The sequence below is a fragment of the Bubalus kerabau genome, chromosome 2, assembly GCF_029407905.1.
Source record: "Bubalus kerabau isolate K-KA32 ecotype Philippines breed swamp buffalo chromosome 2, PCC_UOA_SB_1v2, whole genome shotgun sequence".
Lineage (NCBI taxonomy): Eukaryota > Metazoa > Chordata > Mammalia > Artiodactyla > Bovidae > Bubalus > Bubalus kerabau.
This window is the reverse complement of record NC_073625.1, coordinates 113,334,926-113,355,384: the sequence shown is the minus strand read 5'-3', so window position 1 is coordinate 113,355,384 and position 20,459 is coordinate 113,334,926. Positions and strand designations below refer to the sequence as shown.

The 20,459-nt window shown below is 39.5% G+C and overlaps 2 protein-coding genes and 1 long non-coding RNA gene across 5 annotated transcripts in view; 2 read left to right on the top strand and 1 right to left on the bottom strand.

Annotated features, from left to right (window-relative positions):
• Positions 1–20,459, top strand: part of MIX23 (mitochondrial matrix import factor 23) — a 263,993-nt gene that overhangs the window by 111,505 nt on the left and 132,029 nt on the right. The window lies entirely within an intron of this gene.
• Positions 3,173–5,617, bottom strand: LOC129643615 (uncharacterized). 2 transcript variants are annotated; one of them, XR_008710405.1, is made up of 3 exons: positions 5,448–5,617; positions 3,983–4,151; positions 3,173–3,502 (listed from the first exon to the last, which is right to left on the bottom strand). It is a non-coding gene; the product is annotated as an uncharacterized LOC129643615 (long non-coding RNA). The 2 variants fall into 2 exon arrangements; XR_008710404.1 differs by having other exon boundaries at positions 3,983–4,012.
• The window catches only part of KPNA1 (karyopherin subunit alpha 1), a 70,122-nt gene continuing 55,297 nt past the window's right edge, over positions 5,635–20,459 (top strand). The window contains exon 1 of the mRNA XM_055568386.1: positions 5,635–5,806. The gene's annotated coding sequence lies outside the window, so the exon portion shown is untranslated. The remainder of the gene's footprint in view (positions 5,807–20,459) is intronic.

Here is a 20,459-nt window from a genome sequence, read left to right as displayed (position 1 = left end):
AAGATCTTCTATTTCTTCCTGGTTCAGTTTTGGAAAGTTATACTTTTCTAAGAATCTGTCCATTTCTTCCAAGTTGTCCATTTTATTGGCATATAGATTCTGATAGCAATCTCTTATGATCCTTTGTATTTCTGTGTTGTCTGTTGTGACTTCTCCAATTTCATTTCTAATTTTGTTGATTTGATTCTTCTCCCTTTGTTTCTTGATGAGTCTGGCTAATGGTTTGTCAATTTTATTTATCTTCTCAAAGAACCAGCTTTTAGCTTTGTTGATTTTTGCTATGGTCTCTTTTGTTTCTTTTGCATTTATTTCTGCTCTAATTTTTAAGATTTCTTTTCTTCTACTAACCCTGGGGTTCTTCATTTCTTCCTTTTCTAGTTGCTTTAGGTGTAGAGTTATTTATTTGACTTTTTTCTTGTTTCTGGAGGTAAGCCTGTATTGCTATGAACCTTCCCCTTAGCACTGCTTTTACAGTGTCCCATAGGTTTTGGGTTGTGTTTTCATTTTCATTCATTTCTATGCATATTTTGATTTCTTTTTTGATTTCTTCTATGATTTGTTGGTTATTCAGAAGTGTGTTATTTAGCCTCCATATGTTGAAATTTTTAATAGTTTTTTTTTTCCTGTAATTGAGATCTAATCTTACTGAATTGTGGTCAGAAAAGATGATTGGAATGATTTCAATTTTTTTTAATTTACCAAGGTTAGATTTATGGCCCAGGATGTGATCTATCCTGGAGAAGGTTCCGTGTGCACTTGAGAAAAAGGTGAAATTGTTTTGGGGTGAAATGTCCTATAGATATCAATTAGGTCTATCTGGTCCATTGTGTCATTTAAAGTTTGTGTTTCTTTGTTAATTTTCTGTTTAGTTGATCTATCCATAGGTGTGAGTGGGGTATTAACGTCTCCCATTATTATTATGTTATTGTTAATTTCCCCTTTCATACTAGTTAGCATTTGCCTTACATATTGTGGTGCTCGTATGTTGGGTGCATATATATTTATAATTGTTATATCTTCTCCTCGGATTGATCCTTTGATCATTATGTAGTGTACTTCATTGTCTTTTTTCACAGCCTTTATTTCAAAGTCTATTTTATCTGATATGAGTATTGGTACTCCTGCTTTTTTTTGGTCTCCATTTGTGTGAAATATCTTTTCAAGCCCTTCACTTTCAGTCTGTATGTGTCCCTTGTTTTGAGGTGGATCTCTTGTAGACAGCATATATAGGGGGTCTTATTTTTGTATCCATTCAGCCAGTCTTTGTCTTTTGGTTGGGGTATTCAACCTATTTACATTTAAGTTAATTATTGATAAGTACGGTCCCGTTGCCATTTACTTTGTTGTTTTGGGTTTGTGTTTATATACCCTTTCTGTGTTTTCTGTCTAGAGAAGATCCTTTAGCATTTGTTGAAGAGCTGGTTTGGTGGTACTGAATTCTCTCAGCTTTTGCTTGTCTGTAAAGCTTTTGAATTCTCCTTCATATCTGAATGAGATCCTTGCTGGGTACAGCAATCTGGGTTGTAGGTTTTTCTCTTTCATCACTTTAAGTATGTCCTGCCATTCCCTTCTGGCCTGAAGAGTTTCTATTGAAAGATCAGCTGTTATCCTTATGGGAATCCCCTTGTGTGTTATTTGTTGTTTTTCCCTTGCTGCTTTTAATATTTGTTCTTCATGTTTGATCTTTGTTAATTTGATTAATATGTGTCTTGCGGTGTTTCACCTTGGATTTATCCTGTTTGGGACTCTCTGGGTTTCTTGGACTTGTGTGACTATTTCCCGGAGAAGGCAATGGCACCCCACTCCAGTACTCTTGCCTGGAAACTCCCATGGACGGAGGAGCCTGGTAGGCTGCAGTCCATGGGGTCTGGAAAGTCGGACACGACTGAGCGACTTCACTTTCACTTTTCACTTTCCTGCATTGGAGAAGGAAATGGCAACCCACTCCAGTATTCTTGCCTGGAGAATCCCAGGGACGGGGGAGCCTGGTGGGCTGTCGTCTGTGGGGTTGCACAGAGTCGGACACGACTGAAGCGACTTAGCAGCAGCAACAGCAGTGACTATTTCCTTCCCCATTTTAGGGAAGTTTTCAACTATTATCTCCTTGAGTATTTTCTCATGGCCTTTCTTTTTGTCTTCTTCTTCTGGGACTCCTATGATTCGAATGTTGGGGCATTTCACATTGTCCCAGAGGTCCCTGAGGTTGCCTTCATTTCTTTTAATTCTTTTTTCTTTTTTCCTCTCTGCTTCATTTATTTCTACCATTCTGAGACAGAATATCTTTTTAAAGTTCTATCATATTTATATTCTCCTTTACAAAATTCCTTCATTTATGTATCTTAAGAATATATTATAATATTGAGTTCAGTTCAGTCTCTCAGTCATGTCTGACTCTTTGCAACCCCATGAACCGCAGCACGCCAGGCCTCCCTGTCTATCACCAACTGCTGGAGTACACCCAAACCTATGTCCATTGAGTCGGTGATGCCATCCAACCATCTCATCTTCTGTTGTCCCCTTCTCCTCCTGCCCTCAATCTTTGCCAGCATCAGGGTCTTTTCCAATGAGTCAACTCTTCGCATCAGGTGGCCAAAGTATTGGAGTTTCAGGTTCAACACCGTCCTTCCAGTGAACACCCAGGACTGATCTCCTTTAGGATGGACTGGTTGGATCTCCTTGCAATCCAAGAGACTCTCAAGAGTCTTCTCCAACACCACAATTCAAAAGTATCAATTCTTCAGCACTCAGCTTTCTTCACAGTCCAACTCTCACATCCATACATGACCACTGGAAAAACCATAGCCTTGATATGCTGTCTAGGTTGGTCATAACTTTCCTTCCAAGGAATAAGCATCTTTTAATTTCATGGCTGTAATCACCATCTGGAGTGGTTTGGGAGCTATAATATAGCTTACAAAATTTGAATATGCAAGAGTTTCTAAAAAAAGTTAAAATAAGTTGCCAAACCAGACAGAAACAAAAATATTGTTATGAAAAATTATATTCTTTCTCAAATTATTTTCTTAATTAGTCATGTTCAGAAAAGAGAATTTTACTCCACACTGCTTGTGGAGTAGAAGTAGGCATAACCACTTGTGAAGTAATTGGACAATATCTAGTATATTAGTTTTCCATTGCTGTGGAACAATTATCAGAAACGCAGTGTCTTAAAACACATTTATTATCTAACAGTTTCTGTGAGCTAGGGTTACAGCCACACTTGAACTGTTTCCTCTATTCAAGGTCTCACAAAGTTGCAATCAAGGTGTTATGTTGTCTTCTCCTCTGGAGGCTTGATTGGGAAAGAATCCACTTCTAAGCTCTTTCAGATTGTTGGCAGAATTCATTTCCTTGTGGCTGAAGTGTTGAGGCTTCTGACTGTTGCACCCAGGTTCTAGAAACCATCTACACTTCCCTGCCACCAGGCCCTCTCCATAGGCAGTTCTCAACATGAAAGCTTGCTTCTTCAAAGGCCAGTAGCAGTGTGTCTAGCTCCAGTCAGCTAAGATAGTGACATATAATGCAATGTAATCATTTTTACCATATTCTATTGGCCAGAAGTAAGTCATAGGTCCTGCACACACTCAAAGGGCAGGGCAAAAGCAAGGGGCAAAGACTATGGGGGCCATCTTAGAATTCTGCCTACCACATCTAGTAAAGTTTAAGATGCAGTGTCTTAGGATCTAGCATTTTCCCTGTACCCATGAAGATACATACAAGAACATTCATAACAGTGTTGTTTGTAATAGCAAAACCATTGTTCTATAATGTAAACATAAAAAATTTTTAAATACAAAAAGATTTAGTCAGAGAGACATTAGCTAACAAAACACTATGTATGGTACAATAACATTTTTGTAAAAGTAACATATTTATAGGAATTCTGCTTCAGCAATGGACTACTGTTATCTTGAACAAGTCTTCCCACCACTGATTACAGCTGGGCAAAATATAATAAACATTAAGGCACTGAGGAGCTTACCACAGCAGTGAGAACTTGTGGATCCAAGATCTGAAAGAAAGGAAAGGGAACCCATCAGAAGTGAGCATGATGTTTGCCATTATCTTTCCACCTGAAGTTATTGCTAATTCTGAAAGCAGTGGCTGAAAAACCGTGTAGAGTTTTTGGCTGTCTCATGGGGTTGAAGAGCCTGAGTCAAAAGGAAGAGTGAAGTGAAAGTCACGTTTGACTCTTTGTGACCCTGCAATTCTCCAGGCCAGAATCCTGGAGTGGGTAGCCTTTCTGTTCTCCAGGGGATCTTCCCAACCCAGGGATTGAACTCAGGTCTCCCACATTGCAGGCAGATTCTTTACCAGTGGAGCCACCAGGGAAGCCCAAGAATACTGGAGTGGGTAGCCTATCCCTCCTTCAGCAGATCTTCCTGCCCCAGGAATCAAACAGGGGTCTCCTGCATTGCAGGAGGATTCTTTACCAACTGAGCTATCAGGGAAGCCCTGAAAAGGAAGAGTGGCCCTAGTGAATACTCCAGACTTTTGGTCAGGACCCTCATGGGATACCCTAACTAGGAGAAAGGGTGAACTGGAAAGAAACTAGTTTTCACAGACCCTAAAGTCCAGCTCTGAATAATATTAATATTAGCTCCTGATTGGAATAAAGTGATCTGTCCTCAGCTCAGCTGTGGTGAGACATTTGTTATTGTTTAGTGGCTAAGTCGTGTCTGACTCTTTTGCAACCCCGTGGCCAAGTCTCTCTCTTAGAACACATTCCCTTTCACCAGGGCCCTTGATGGAACTCAACACATCCTAGAAAACACACCTTTAGTGGGAAATACTGATGTGGCAGAAAGACATCCAGGACAAATGAACACTGCATAGTATGGTCCTCTCTCCCGCTCAAATGTTACAGAGTTATCCCATTTCTTTCACCCTGCTTCTCCGTGTGTGTTTTAGGTTGATTTGATAAACCGTTATATGTGAGACTGCATATTCTGTGACATCTGCTTGGCTGCGTTCAGTCTTTCTTTAGAAGCTACTGCTCAAAAAAGAATCCCCCAAAGAGAATTCCGTCAAATTTAACAGTAATAATTATTTGCCCCAAATTTTCGTTGGAGAGCATTTGTTGAGAGTAAAGCCAGCATTCATGTTTCGTGTAATTCCTTAATGAATTCTGGTACTGCTCGGTTCATTACCAGGCAAAGAGGACGGGACAAAACCAAAAAGGATATACCCAGAAGTTTTCTCAAACGTGCTGCACATGAACGCCTTAGCCATGAGGCGCTGACTTATAACTCTTGTAAAAATCCCTCAGCCTTCATTCATTCCATTATTAATTCAATAAACGTGTATATAGACAGAGGTGAGCGAAGATCGACCCGCCGCCCTGGAAGAGCTTCGAAGACAAGATATAACTTTGCAATTCAGCCTAAGAACTACCGTTTCATTGTCACTCTAGCATGACTCTCCAAACCTTGTCATTAACTGCCAACCTTTTCAATCGGACCTTCTCCCGGACTCCGGACTCTTCACTGGTTCCCAGCTAACCGCCAGAGCCTCCAGAGAAAGAGCTGAAAGACTACATCTCCCGGCAGCCTCTGTAGCAGGGTGGTGGTGAGGCACGCGCAAGTGCGCGGCCCGGCCCCCGCGCGCAGGCGCACTGCGAACGCCGGCTGAGCTAGGTCTCGCTGTGCTGGGTGCGCGGCGGCTGAGGCGACGAGCGAGGCCTGGTGAGCAGCGCGGGGAGAGAGCCAACTCTTTTGAGGTTGTGTGTAGAAGACGCACGGCAGGCGAGCGAGCGAGGCAGAGGCTCATCCCAGAAGTGGCACCGGGATCGGTTGCCTTGAACCTGGTGAGTGCGGGGCTGTGGCGGCCCCCGACCCCTCCCCCTCCCGCCGGCCGATCCGGCAGTCCTCGGCGGGACCCGGGAGAGGCCCCGCGGCGAGGTCGGGCCGCCGACTGTGCTCAAGCTCGGGTTCCTGGGCCTGGGCACTCGCGGCGCGTCCGTGCGTCACGGGCCCGGTTGTCCTAACGGCCGCGCGGCAGGCGGAGGGGACGGTGGGGGTGGGGAGCGCTGGTGTGTTCGCCATCGGGAACGCCGGTGGAGGCGAGGCGGGGCGGGGCGGGGTGGCGCGGCAGCCGGGCTGTTAGCGGCGCCGGGGACTGCGGGGCGCAGAGGCTGCGGGGCGGCGAGGAGGCACCGCGGAGCCGAGGAGGCAGCGCGGAGCCAGCGCCGCGGCCCCACGCAGACGGGCGGGGAGGGGGCCGGGGGTGGGCTGCGTAGAGTGTGCGTGACTGAGGCAGGTGAGAACAGGGGATGGGGGTGTGTGTAAACACCCTAACTGAGGCAGTAGGAAACGGTCAGGTCTCGGAAATTGACAAGTTTCAGCCAGAGCCGGAGGTTTGGGGCGGGGGGGGGGGGCGGGGGAGTGGAGACGGGCGACTGCAGTTTACAGATGTCATAACACCATGGGCCTGAAGCGGCTGACAGGGGTGTGGTAATTATAGGAATGACAGAACTTAGTCTGCACACAGCGTGTGTCAGTGGTGATGCGAGGGAAGCTCAGAATGGGAGGAGAGAACTGAAGGATGACTGGAGTCCGGGAAGCCGTCATGAAGGAATATTTTCGGTTTGAATGGAAGTATTTAATGTTCCGCTTTTAAGCAAACGATGTCAAGATAATTGGATTTTTAAGGTTTAAATTCTGAATAAACAGTTTGGAAGTAATTTTTTCTAAGCATACTATTAAATAACATTACTTTTTCAGTCCTCTTTTCCTTTAATAAACACTTCCTTAAAAACCTGTTTCTTAACAGTAGATGAGTAAGTGATTTTTCCCCCTTCACGTTACTTCAGGGCTCATTATTGACATTTTCCACTTGTTCTTGCGTTTGTAATATTTTGAAAGTAATTCACAAGCTATTCCCCTTCCGTTTTAAAGATTGAAGAGATGAAATTTCAACTTCAAAGGAAAGGAAGGATGAACTCCGTTGTACTTTTACTGAAATAATTTATTCTTTGATAGCACTGTTGTGTTTAACACCGAATTTTTAGTTGGAGAACTTGAGAGAAGTTAAAGGGGTAACTTTTAATGAGCTTTTTTCCAGATAACTGTGCTAAATACTTTCTGTAGAGTAAAAGGTTTAATGCTTACAGTAACTCTGAAGTGTCTTTTTTTTCCTTTTCTACAGATTAAAGCTTTGAGGGTTAGAGAAGTTAAGTAACTTACCTAGGTGTTCCAGCTCTTGTTAGAATCAGAATCACTGCCATTTTAGGGATTATTTCTCCTCTCCTTTCATACTTACTGGTTGTGTTTTCTGTTTTTGGTCCATTCATATGCTTAGAGACTGGGGATGTGGATGTGATCAAGACATTGTTCCTGTCCTCATGGAATGTATAGTGTTGCAGAGAAGACTAACAGATAATGAGTATAAATATTGACTGTGTAACATTTTATCGGTCATTATAATTGAGCGGGAGCTGTACTAAAAAGCAAAGGAAGTTCAAACGGAATCAAACGTAAGCCTTGAGTGTTTACAGTCTGGTAGAAAAGCAAAACACGCATTTTGAAAACCTAGACTAAGCTAAATGATAGAAATTAACACTTCACCTGGAGTCAGTGTACTTGCATTATGTTACTTTACATCCTTATAGAAATTCCTTCACACAACTGTGAATTAATATTTTGTACTTTGACTTTTATCTAGGATTGGGACATGAGAAAAGGAACATGAAAAAACTCTTCCTTGCTACCCAAGACACTGTTTATAATTTATTTACTGATACTTATAAAGTATAAACCTTAAAGAGAAGTTCTTTTAAGCCCTCAGTTGACAGGGCTTTTTGTTTTCTTTGCTTTAAAAAAAAAAATTAAACAAATGACTGCTTTTATTAGATCATTTCTATTCGTAAGCCGTCCTGTTTCTCTTTATACTTTGGCCATTAGGAGGCTTAGAGCTGTGTTCAGCTTTGGTAATTTTCATAATTTTCCTTTGCTTTAGCTGTGTTATAAACTATACCAGATAGTCTGGAATTGCTGCTCTCAGTTGTTTCCTGGACTACTTGTTCTCTGTTGATCTCAATTTTATTTTTACCTTTTCCCTCTCATTTGAGAGCAGGGTTTGTTTATTTTATCTACAGTATGTTAGCATAATGTTTGTTGAATTAATGATAAAGTCTTGATGATTTATGAATTTGTTTTTAAGTCTGTCAGATTGTTTCCAGAAGTATGTATGCTTTGTATAAAATCAGTTAAGACTTTTGGCCATGCAAGTAAAGGTGACTGACATAATGATAAAGATAATTCCCTGTTAACTCTCTTTAAGGTTTCTATATTTTGCAGGGTATTCTGAATTCAGCCATAATAATGGAAGAAAACATTGAAAATGGTAAACAATTCAATTAGCTGATTGGGGCTGATTTCACTCTATTCTTGCTGCAGTAAGCAGGAGGTGGCCCCAAGCCAGCTGGGAGCCAGATCGGACCTTCATTAGAAAATTTTTGTCTTTGCAGTGACAGAGCAGGGATGAAGACCGATGGAACATACAATTTTTTGTTTGTTTTTGAAGTTGATCATGCTCCTACACAACAGACCTTAGTGATAAAATGGTTCTGATCGAATGTATTAGACTAATTGGAACAGTGTTTGAAAGCAGGCAGTAATCCAAAATGTGGATAATGAGGATAATCTCCTTCACATAATAAGAATATGCTGTACTTCATATACAAAGATAAGTCTGCTTACTCATCATGATTGATTTTTCAGTGTGAGGAGGGATATGTGCTGAGTTGTCCATGAGTCTTTGTATTCTGTGACCAGCAAGGCAGCTTGGGGTCAAAATGGGGGTTTTTAGCTAGGGAGCAGAAAGACAAGCAAAAGTTGCTCTAACATCTGTTGATGGGTCAAGTACTACGTCAGGTGTTTTCACCTGATTATCCTTGCAAAACCACATTGAGAAGGTGGTTACATGTACAGGATGGTTAAGTAACTTGTCCTACTTCACAGAGTTAAGTGGTGGAGCTGGGATTCAATCACAGGGCTATTTGTACTATGTTCTCATCAATTGTTAAAGCTTGATTTTGTTTTGGTTTGCGGTTCAGTCTTCTGCTCCTCAAACTAGATATAGTTTAACACCAAGAAATAATACTGTGACGATCTAATTTACTAAAAGCTGAAAGGCCATTGGAATTCCTTGCTTTACTGGCAATAAAAAATACAATTTTTAAATTAGAATAGTATCTGTAAAACAACCGTTCCCTGTCCCAGCCTTTACACTTTAGAGGCTACTTATTTATTTCTTTTAGCTGTTTCCTCTTTGATATTTATAAATAACTTGCTTCTATTGCTGTTTCTCGATACAGCAGTTTTAGGCATTATCTATTGACTTTCCACATTTACACATATCCTTTAAATATATTTATTTAGATGTTTATTAAGTCAGCGTTTAGTTATAACTATGTAAATAATTATAGCAGGACCATGCAGTACATTATGATATCGTTTATTCTTTTAACCAATATTTGTTTTTCCAGAAGTAATACCTATTTTCCCTTTTGCCATTTTGAGACAGCTGTCCTAGAACCTTCTATCCTTTTAAAGCAATCTGGACTGATTACTTTCTAGGCTTATTGCACAGCTGTCACCCTGAAACTTCTCTTTATGTCATCTTAAAATTTTTTGCTCTGATATTGGATCTCCTGTTTTCCATGTTTTTTTTTTTTTTTTCACTTCCAGAGAAAGGGTACCTGGGAAGCAAAAACTTTATGTTTTTAAGATCTTGCATGGCTGAAAAAAAATCTTTATTTTACCTGTACATTTCATCAATCATTTGTCTGAATATGAAAATCCAGGCTTAAAAAGTTTGGAAGTCATAGTTTCATTGTTTTCTGCATTCTAATGTTGCCATTGAAATCCATAGTCATTCTTACTCTTCATTTATATGTGACCTTCCCTGCCTTTTTCCCAATCTCCAGAAGCTTTTAGAGTTTTATTTTAAACCTCAGAAATTCCATGATGTGTCTAGATGTGGTTTTTTTTTTTTTTCTTTTTTAAGGGCACTCAGTGGGTCCTTACAAGCTGGGGATTTGTGTCCTTTAGTTTTGGGAAATATATTATTATTATTAGGGCTTTAGGTAAAAAGAGTTACGCTTAACTATGCTTCCCATTTTTGGACACCATCATCAGACTATAACAGTCCTCTTTCATTTCTGAGCCCTACTTCAATTACCTTTTCTAGTAGGTACCCACTGCATTATGGCTGATATATTCCTTGATTATATATGAATCATGAAATATGTATCGTGTTGTATGTATGTATATTTAGTTTTTGTATTGTGTTATGGACCTTGTTTGGCTTCTTACTATTTTTACTCAGCATTGTTTTGGAGACCTTTTTGTTTTGTGTGTACATATAATTGTGTATAATGTAGAATTCCATAATATGCACATACCACATTTTACTTCTCATTGCCTAATCACTGACACCTGAGTTGCCTTTCTGGCATCACAAGTACACTGTGGTAAATATACTCTTATTTGTACTTCCTTATGGATCTGTGTGAGAAGTTTTCTGGGGTATATGGCCAGGAGTGGGATTCTTGGGTTATAGAATAGGAGGACTAGCTTATGTGCCTTCTGGCAGTGAGGAGGCTTCTTGTCTGCCCGTATCTTTGCCAGTATTTGGTTTTATCCAACTTCTTTATTTTTGCAAATCAGGTATAAAATGATGTCTTGTTTTAATTTACATTCTCTGATAATTAATGGATTTGAGCGTCTCGTATCCATTCAGGTTTTCCCTTTTGTTGATTGTCTGTTTTGTCCTTTGTCTATCTTTCTTTTGGGTTTTCTTTTCTTTCTTTTTTTTTTGGCTGCACCCTTCTATGCAGCTTGCAGAATCTTAGTTTTCCAAACAAGGATTAAACCCAGGCCAGGGCATTGAAAGCCTAGAATCCTAACCATTAGGCCACTAGGGAACTCCCCTTCCTGTCTTTCTTTTTGGTTTGCAGGAGTTCCTTGTGGAGATTTACTGGTTAGGATTGAAAAATACCTTCTCTTGGCCTGTCATTTTTCTGTTGGTTTTGTCCATGGTATCTTTTATTGAATGAATATTCTAAATTTGATGCATTGTTTCTTTGATAATCTCTTGCTTATTTGATTTTTTGTCTCTCGGGATTTGCTTTATTTGGGTATTAGAATTTGTTGGTCATTTAAAAAAATTTTTCTTTTCCTTCCTATTTTCCATCACTTAGTCTTTTTGTTCTGTTTCTTGAGAGATTTTTTTAAAATGTTACCTTCCAACCCTTCTATTGAATTTTAAATTCCTGTTCATATTTTAATTTCTTAGAGCTCATTATTATGATATCTTTCTATTTTTTGATAGACACTATGGGGCTTTCCAGGTGGCAGAGTGGTAGAGAATTTGCCTGCCAGTGCAGGAGATACAGGTTCAATCCCTGGGTCAGGAAGATCCCCTGGAGTAGGAAATGGCAACCCACTCCAGTATTTGTGCCTGGAAAATTTCATGGACACAGGTGTCTGACTAGCTGCAGTCCATGGGATTGCGAAGAGTTGAACACGACTAGTGACTGAACACAGCACCTCATTCTACCTTTAGAAATGCCAGGGGGGCCTCCTGTCTCTGAAACCTCCTGCTTATGGGCTGTATGAATCAGCTTCTTACAAGTGCTTCAGTTCAGTTCAGTAGCTCAGTCATGTGACCCCATGGACTGCAGCACACCAGGCTTCCCTGTCCATCACCCAACTCCCAGAGCTTGCTCAAACTCGTCCATTGAGTCGGTGATGCCATCCAACCATCTCATCCTCTGTCATCTCCTACTCCTCCTGCCCTCAATCTTGCCCAGCATCAGGGTCTTTTCCAGTGAGTTATTTTTTTGCATCAGGTGGCCAAAGTTATTGGAGTTTTAGCATCAGTCCTTCCAATGAATAATCAGAACTGATTTCCTTTAGGATTGACTGGTTTGATCTCCCTGCAGTCCAAGGGACTCTCAAGTCTTCTCCAACACCACAGTTGAAAAGTGTCAATTCTTCCATGTTCAGCTTTCTTTATGGTCCAACTCTCACATCCATACATGACTACTAGACGGACCTTTGTTGGCAAAGTAATGTCTCTGTTTTTTTAATATGCTGTCTAGGTTGGTCATAGCTTTTCTTCCAAGGAGCAAGCGTCTTTTAGTTTCATGGCTGCAGTCATCATCTGCAGTGATTCTGGGGTCCAAGAAAATCGGTCACTGTTTCCATTGTTTCCCCATCTATTTGCCGTGAAGTGATGGGACTGGATGCCATGATCTTAGTTTTTTGAATGTTGAGTTTTCAGCCAGCTTTTTCACTCTCCTCTTTCACCTTCATCAAGAGGCTCTTTAGTTTCTCTTTGCTTTCTGCTATTAGGGTAGTGTCATCTTCATATCTGAGGTTATTGATACTTCTCCTGGCAATCTTTTTGATTCTAGCTTGTGCTTCTTCCAGCATGGCATTTCGCATGGTGTACTCTGCATAGAAGTTAAATAAGCAGGGTGACAGTATACAGGCTTGACATACTCCTTTCCCAATCTGGAACCAGTCCATTGTTCCATGTCTGATTCTAACTGTTGCTTCTTGACCTGCATACAGATTTCTCAGGCGGCAGGTAAGGTGGTCTGGTATGCCCATATCTAAGAACTTTTTACAGTTTTCACAGTCAAAGGCTTTACCGTAGTTAATAAAGCAGAAGTGGGTGTTTTTCTGGAACTCTCTTGCTTTTTCTATGATCCAGTGGATGTTGGCAATTTGATCTCTGGTTCCACTGCCTTTTCTGAATCCACCTTGAACATCTGGAAGTTCTTGGTTCATGTGCTGTTGAAGCCTATCTTGGACTGCAAAAGATCAGTTTTTATCCCCAAGAAAGGCAGTGCCAAAGAACGTTCAAACTACTGCACAGTTGCACTCATCTCACATGCTAGCAAAGTAATACAGGTGCTTAAGCTTCAGAATTCGCCACTTCACTAGTAAAATATTAGATCACCTGTTTTAAGGCTTCTAAAAAGTTTTTGACATCTCATCTGTGACCTTTGATGCTCTCTTTTTGTGTTCTATCTTTGTAGTTCATCCTTTTTTTAAAAAAAGTTATTATTTTGGTATGGATTAGTCTACCAAATCTATCATTTTATTTCTTAAACTCTTTATCTTCTGGTCCCTTCATTCTCTCCATGGTATTTGAGTGTTGTATAATCAGTACTTTATGTTGAATAAAATTAAATTTCTGAGCATTAAGATGTTAATATGTTTTGGGAGGAAAGCACATACATCCTAAAGTGATAAATCTTAATTTAAATTTATGAGAACACTTTTAAGTGTATACATAGTAGATATATTAAAATCAGTAATGAATATGAATTGGATAAACACAAGTCCCCCCCTGCTGCCATGAAGGAGTCCTTTATGCCTTTTTTGGGGAAAGATTTCTGTTAAAAAAAATCTAACTTATAAGGGAAGAGGAAGTTTTCACTGTTCATAAAGACCTGAAGTAATCAATCAGAGGGCTTCCCTGGTGTCTCAAATGGTAAAGAATTTGATGAAATAGCAACATGTTGATTAAGTTCTAGCCAAAAGTAAGGAAATTTAATGTTTTAGTTAGGCCGGAAAGCCTTATTGTAGTAAATTATATGTTTCCACCTTTACTTTTTGAAAGTTTTTCTTATTGTATAGTTAGTATATTACCTACTGTAGAAAATTTGGAAGATAAAAGAATATTAATTTCCATTTAAGATTTTTATGTTATGAAATATTTTTAAAAATACAGAGAATGGTACAGGTTGGGGTTTTGTTCCCACCACCCAGATTCTTCATGTGTCACTGTTCTGTTTTTCTTATTTCCCAATATATTATGATTATGTCTCATAGCAAAGCCCTCATTTTGGAATTTTTAGGTTTACAAGTTTTCAAGTATCAGTCATTCTGCTGTCATCATTCTTATATATAATATTGATTTTATTTTCTTTGGGTACATTCCAAAAGTGGAATTACTAAGTCTTGGGGTGTAAATTCCCGAAATCTTTGGTAAATATTTTCCTTTAAATGTTTGGATATTGAGAATGTCTTCATAGAGCCTTGCACAATGGGAACCCATAGATACTGGAAGGTCGAAGGTTATAGTAAACGTTTCAGTTAAAGGAGGTCTGAAGCTGAGACATGAAAGAAAGGATGGATTTCTATTAGATTAATAGGGTTGAAGCTGTAAGATGTAATCAAATATAAGCAGCTAAGAATCGTATTTGTAGCATTGACTTCTCCCCGAAGAGGCTTATTGCAGGGTTTTTCAAAACTTGCCCCCATTGAACACAAGAATGTTGTCACTAAAATAAGATACTCTAATGATTTTACAGGGAAGATAATGGGTAGGATATTTTAAATTTCATTTTTCTTTCCTAATTTTTATTAAAATATTTTTAAGGGACCTGTTACTACTTGACTCTAGAAGTGAAAATCACTCAGTTGTGTCCGACTCTTTGCAACTCCATGGACTATACAGTCCATGGAATTCTCCAGGCCAGAATACTGGAGTGAGTAGCCTTTCCCTTCTCCAGGGGGCCTTCCCAACCCAGGGATTGAACCCAGGTCTCCAGCATTGCAGGCGGATTCTTTACCAGCTGAGCCACAAGGGAAACCCACTTGACTAGAGGTTGACAACAAATGAATAATAAATATTTACAAATGGGAGAGCATATACTCTGGAATGCAAACTCACACCTCTCCATTCTCTAATGAAAAAATAGATTCCAAAAATATTCACCAATGAACTGAAAATTTTTTATACTTAAGATTCATTTATGGTTAAATTTATAAATCTGCAACTTGTTTATTTTGTAGTCATACTTATAGTTTTGGTTTTTTAATATTAAGTACATGTCATGTTTTCTTATAAAATTATGCTTTATTTATACAATGGAATTAAATATACTAACATTTTATAGTGTTGCACAAAGAATATTGTGAATGTTAAATATTTACAGTGGTTAGCATGTGTTTTGGAGAAGGCAATTGCACCCCACTCCAGTACTCTTGCCTGGCAAATCCCATGGATGGAGGAGCCTGGTAGGCTGCAGTCGATGGCGTCGCGAAGAGTCGGACATGACTGAGCAACTTCCCTTTCACTTTTCACTTTCATGCATTGGAGAAGGAAATGGCAACCCACTCCAGTGTTCTTGCCTGGAGAATCCCAGGGATGGGGGACCTGGTCGGCTGCTGTCTATGGGGTCACACAGAGTCAGACACAACTGAAGTGACTTAGCAGCAGCAGGTGTTTGAGATTTATTGACTGCTTGGATTGACTCAGGGTACTGAATATAGTGTATACCAATATAATAAAAATGTATCTACACCCAGTGTGTTTTGGGTATAGATTGGTGATGAAGAGTGGAAAGAATATTGAATGAATCAAGGCCAAAGGAACTTATAGGACAAAGGAGTTCAGATTTGATCTAAGAAGTGCTAAAAACTCATTCTAAGTCCTTTAGTTCAGTTCAGTTCAGTCGCTCAGTCATGTCCAACTCGTTGCGACCCCATGAATCACAGCACGCCAGGCCTCCCTGTCCATCACCAGCTCCCGGAGTTCACCCAAACTCATGTCCATCGAGTCGGTGATGCCATCCAACCATCTCATCCTCTGTCCTCCCCTTCTCCTCCTGCCCCCAATCCCTCCCAGCATCAGAGTCTTTTCCAGTGAGTCAACTCTTTGCATAAGGTGGCCAAAATATTGGAGTTTCAGCTTCAGCATCGGTCCTTCCAATGAACACCCAGGACTGATCTCCTTTAGAATGGACTGGTTGGATCTCCTTGTAGTCCAAGGGACTCTCAAGAATCTTCTCCAACACCACAGTTCAAAAGCATCAATTCTTCGGCGCTCAGCTTTCTTCACAGTCCAACTCTCACATCCATACATGAGCACAGGTTCTTAGACATTGAAATTATGCAGTGACAAAGTGTTAGGGTTAATTTGAGAGCTGTGTGAAGGATGAATTAAAAAGCAAACAGTCTAAGGTTAAGGAAGGGTGGTTTAGAGCTGTTGCAGTTATGCAGCTGTAAAAAATTGGACATGACTTAGCAACTGAACAACTACAAGTTATCTATCTGTATGATAGGCACCTAAATCAGACTGGTGGCAGTGAGAATAGATAGGAATAGATAAAATCAAACACTTTGGACGGAATAATAGGCAAATTTTCATTATTCTAACTAAATAGACATGAAGGGGAAATTGGGAGATTTCATTTTGGAAGAGTACATTTCTATTTTACCACCAGTTTTGCATCTTGCTTTTAACTTTATTGCTTTGGGGGCTTTATTTTCCTAGAAAACAAGGAAAATTGGGCATAATGTCTTTAATTTTAAAGGCTTCTGGTTCCTGAGAGAGTGCAAAGTTACTGACAATAACTTAAGTTTTTAAATTAGTCACTTAGGTGGTAATATCCTAAAGATGTTTGCTTAGTATAAAGATAATTTTCTCATTCTATTACATGTTCATTTGATTATAAATCTCTATGGAAATGATTTCATTTCTTTGTTACCTGAGCTTTCTTCAGTCCAACTGCAGCCTACATTTCAGTTGTGTTTTGCATTGAAACGAAAAGAGTGTTAGTCGCTAAGTTGTGTCTGACTCTTTGAGACCCTATGGACTGTAGCCCGCCAGGTTCCTCTGTCCGTGGGATTTTCCAGGCAGGAACACTGGAGTGGGTTGCCCTTCCCTTCTCCAGGGAATCTTCCTGACCCAGGGACTGAACCCTGATCTCCTACATTGCAGGCAAATTCTTTACCCCCTGAGCCATAAGGGAGACAAAATTATTTTGCATCTGTTTCCAGTAAAACTTTTGCTCCCACTATGGAGATTTTCAGTTGCATGCAGATGCGTATCAGAATACACTTGGTAATTTTTGAAAGAACAGCACTAGAGACCTGGTGTTTGTCAGACCTATTGCTTCAAATTTTTGAAAGGACAGTTGTGTCTGCTTTTCAAAAAACCTCCCACGCGGCAAATATAATCTCCTCATTCCCATGCTGAGAGAGAACTCAGTCTCATTTATTTCATTTGCAAAGAAATCCTTGATTTTTTTTTTTTAATGTTGACTATTAGAGCAATTTCAGGTTCCCAGCAGAATTGATTGGAAACTACTGAGTTCCCATCTACTGCCTACCCTATATACACACAGTGTCCCTCACCACTTACATTTTCACCAGAGTGGTACATTGGTTGTAATCCAGTGAACATTGATGCATCATTATCACCCAAAGCCAGTAGGCCACATTTAGGTTCATTCTTGGAGTTGTACACTCTGTGTGTGGGTTTTGACAAATGTAAAATGACATGTATCAGCTGTTACAGTATCCAACAGAATAAGTTCACTGTCTCCAAAATCCTCTTGCACTCTTGCTATTCATCCCTTAAACCCCTGGCAACTGCTGATCTTTTAAATAGTTTTGCCTCTTCCAGAATGTCATAAAACTGGAATCATGTGGTGAATACAATATCCACCCAAAGAGGGAGGAGGGTATTTTATTAAATAATCAATCTCATGTATGGATACCGACATTTTTAAGAAAACTAATAATTATAAAGAATAATACACTGTGACCAAATGTGTTTATTCCAGGAGTCAACAATCATTGTTAAGAAATGTATTAATATCATATTTAATGTGTCAGAGGAGATAAACAATGACCATTTTAATAACTGCCAAAAAGACATTTGATCTAATTCAACACACATTCAGGTTTTTAACTTTAATGAAATAGATATGGATGGTTGGTACTTAACGTGATTTTTTTAAAACTATCTCTACTATGACACAACTGAAGCTATCATAAATTGCTGGTAGAAATGCATGATATTATAGCCACTGTAGAAAGCAGTTTGACAATTTCTTGTGAAGTTAAACTTATACTTAAAATGGTGGTGGTTTAGTCGCTAAGTCCTGTACGACTGTTGCAATTCCATGGACTGTAGCCTGCCAGGCTCCTGTCCATGGAATTTTCCAGGCAAGAATACTGGAGTGGGTTGCCATTTCCTTCTCCAGTGGATCTGTATGACCCAGCAGTCTCACTCTTATGTTTTAACCAAGTACGATGAAATCACTGATCTAAGCAAAAGCTGTATATGAATGTTTATAGTAGTTTATTTATCATCACCCCAAACTGCAGTCTAGATGCCCATCACTGGTGAATAGATAAGCATATTGTGAAATACAATGGAATATAATTCAGCAATAAAATGAATCAGTTACTAATAGATACAACAATATGAAGGTAGCTCAAATTAGTTAATACTAAGTGAATGAAGCCACATGCAAAATGCTACATTTTGTATGGCTCCATTTATTTTACATTCTGGAAAATGAAAATTATAGGGACAGTTTGCCTGGGATTGGGGCAAGTGGATTTATTACTGAGGGACCTGACTGAAGTTTTTTAGGTGCTAAAAATGTTCTCATCTTCATAGTCATGATGTTAACTTAAATGGCAAGTTTTACTGTGTGTAAATTTTGTTGCTGTTGTTCAGCCGCTCAGTCGTGGCTGACTCTCTGTGACTCCATGGACTGCAGCATGCCAGGCTTCCCTGTCCTTCACTACCTCCAGGAGTTTGCTCAAACTCAGCGTCCATTGAGACTCAAGAGTTTTCTCCAATACCACAGTTTGAAAACATCAATTCTTCTATGCTCAGCCTTTATAGTCCAACTCTCATATCCATACATGACTACTGGAAAAACCACAGCTTTGACTATATGGACCTTTGTGGGCAAAGTAATGTCTCTGCTTTTTAATATACTGTCTAGGTTTGTCATAGCTTTCCTTCCAAGGAGCAAGTGTGTTTTAATTTTGTGGCTGCAGTCACCATCTGCAGTGATTTTGGAGCCCAAGAAAATAAAGTCTTTCACTGTTTTTCCATTGTTTTCCCCATCTATGTGCCATGAAATGATGGGACCAGATGCCATGATCTTAGTTTTTTGAATGTTGAGTTTTAAGCCAGCTTTTTCACTCTCCTCTTTCACCTTCATCAAGAGGCTCTTTAGTCCTCTTCGCTTTCTGCCATAAGGGTGGTGTCATCTGCATATCTGAGGTTATTGATGTTGCTCCCGGCAATCTTGATTCCAGCTTGTGTTTCATCCAGCCCTGTATTTTGCATGATGTTCCCTGCATATAAGTTAAATAAACAAAAAAATACATCCTTGATGTACTCCTTTCCCAGTCTGTTGTTCCCTGTCCTGTTCTAACTGTTGCTTCTTGACCTGCATACAGGTTTCTCAGGAGGCAGGTAAGGTGGTCTGGTATTCCCATCTCTTTTAAGAATTCTCCAGTTTGTATGTAAATTATACCCCAATAAACATAAGCTTTAAAAAAAAAACCCAAAAAACAGTGTCAAGAATGTCATCTGAAAGTATCAGAAACAGAATTCAGTAGCTGATTTAATTCAGTGGCTGGCTTTAAAAAATGAACATATAATAATGAGTAATTTTCCTATAAACAAACAATGACCAATTAGGATATAATGGAAGGAAACATTACATTTATCATTGTAACAAAAGAGATAAGTGGAAATACATAATTTCTGACCAAACAGATACAGTATTGTAAATGTGTTTCCTTAATCTATGAATTGAATGCTGTCTGAATATCAAAGGATTGTTTTCCCCCTCTTAAGACAGAGAAGATTATCTGAACCAAAGATTCTCAATATTTTGGTGTCAGATTTACATGGACTGAGGTTGCTGAAAAACTTTTATATTATTGTGTATCTGTTAATATTTATTGTTTTAGAAATAAAGATTACATTTTAAAACATAAGAATATACAACAAACATTCCTTTAGACACCAGACTGCTGATGCCATCTCATCACCATACCTCTGAATAACTTATGAGTGAAAGTGAAAAAAGCATATAACAGAGTATTATGGAACTAGTGTTCATGAGAAACATTTTTTTTTTCACATGTTATACTGTCAGATATGGAAAATTTTGAATCAGCCTTGGGTAAGTGATGGTGGTGGGGAACTGTTGCACTCAGTCACTGGTACATTGGTGCAGTATTTTAGAGGGAACTTTGACAGTAGTAAAATGTTAAATGAACATATTTTTGACCTTGAGATTCCATTGTTTTTATTTCATTTATGGCTATAATTACAAATACATGAAAGAGAATATTGGTTACAGCATTGTTTGTAGTAGAAAATTGAAGTGAAGTGAAAGTTGCTCACAGTTGTGTCCTACTTTTTGCTACTCTATGGACTATACAGTCGATGGAGTTCTCCAGGCCAGAATACTGGAGTGGATAGCCGTTCCCTTCTCCAGGGGATCTTCCCAACCCAGGGATTGAACCTAGGTCTCCCACATTGCAGGTGGATTCTTTACCAGCTGTGCCACAAGGGAAGCCCAAGAATACTGGAGTGGGTAGCCTATCCCTTCTCCAGCAGATCTTCCCAACCCAGAAATCTAACCGTAGTCTCCTGCATTGCAGGAGGAT